The sequence below is a fragment of the Egretta garzetta genome, unplaced genomic scaffold (genome assembly GCF_000687185.1).
Source record: "Egretta garzetta isolate BGI_Z169 unplaced genomic scaffold, ASM68718v1 scaffold110, whole genome shotgun sequence".
Classification (NCBI taxonomy): Eukaryota; Metazoa; Chordata; class Aves; order Pelecaniformes; family Ardeidae; genus Egretta; species Egretta garzetta.
The window spans coordinates 153,083-153,583 of NW_009258263.1; the positions used below are offsets into that span (position 1 = coordinate 153,083).

Below are 501 nucleotides of genomic sequence, written 5' to 3' on the forward strand. Positions count from 1 at the left end.
AGGCGCAGCGATTCCCGAGCGCCCTGACGCGAGCGTAGGGGCCGGGGGGCTTCGGCCGGCGGGGAAGGGCAGCGGCCGCTTGAAACGGAGCCGGAAAGAAGCGCTCCCCAGCAAAGCGGGCTCCGAGGCGGTGGTTCCCAACTTTCGGGAAGTTGTATGGCATAGAGCAAAGGTGCAGCCTATAATTAAGGTTCAGATGGATTAATTAGGGAATGTGAGAGGGGTCGCTCGGAGATAAAAGCGTAGCAGATGTGTTAGGAATGAAAAGTTGACGTGCTATGGAGGAAACCTGAAATCAAAAGCCCGTGAAACGTTTCAAGCTCTATTATTGCCAAATGAATCCGTAGTTCAAAGCCTCCCCGACTACTTAGCGCATTCAGTTTGATCATCTGGGCATCGATACACATTTTTTTCTTTTCCATCTTCTCATATCTACCTTCTCCTGCCCAGTAATTCCGATGAGGATGTGCCCCTGTCCGTAACACGAATGCCGTGAGGAGC

The 501-nt window shown here is 52.5% G+C and overlaps 1 protein-coding gene across 1 annotated transcript in view; it reads left to right on the plus strand.

The window, feature by feature from the left end:
• CADM1 (cell adhesion molecule 1) overlaps positions 1–501 on the plus strand; it is a 73,374-nt gene that overhangs the window by 38,951 nt on the left and 33,922 nt on the right. The gene's annotated exons all lie outside the window — the stretch shown is intronic.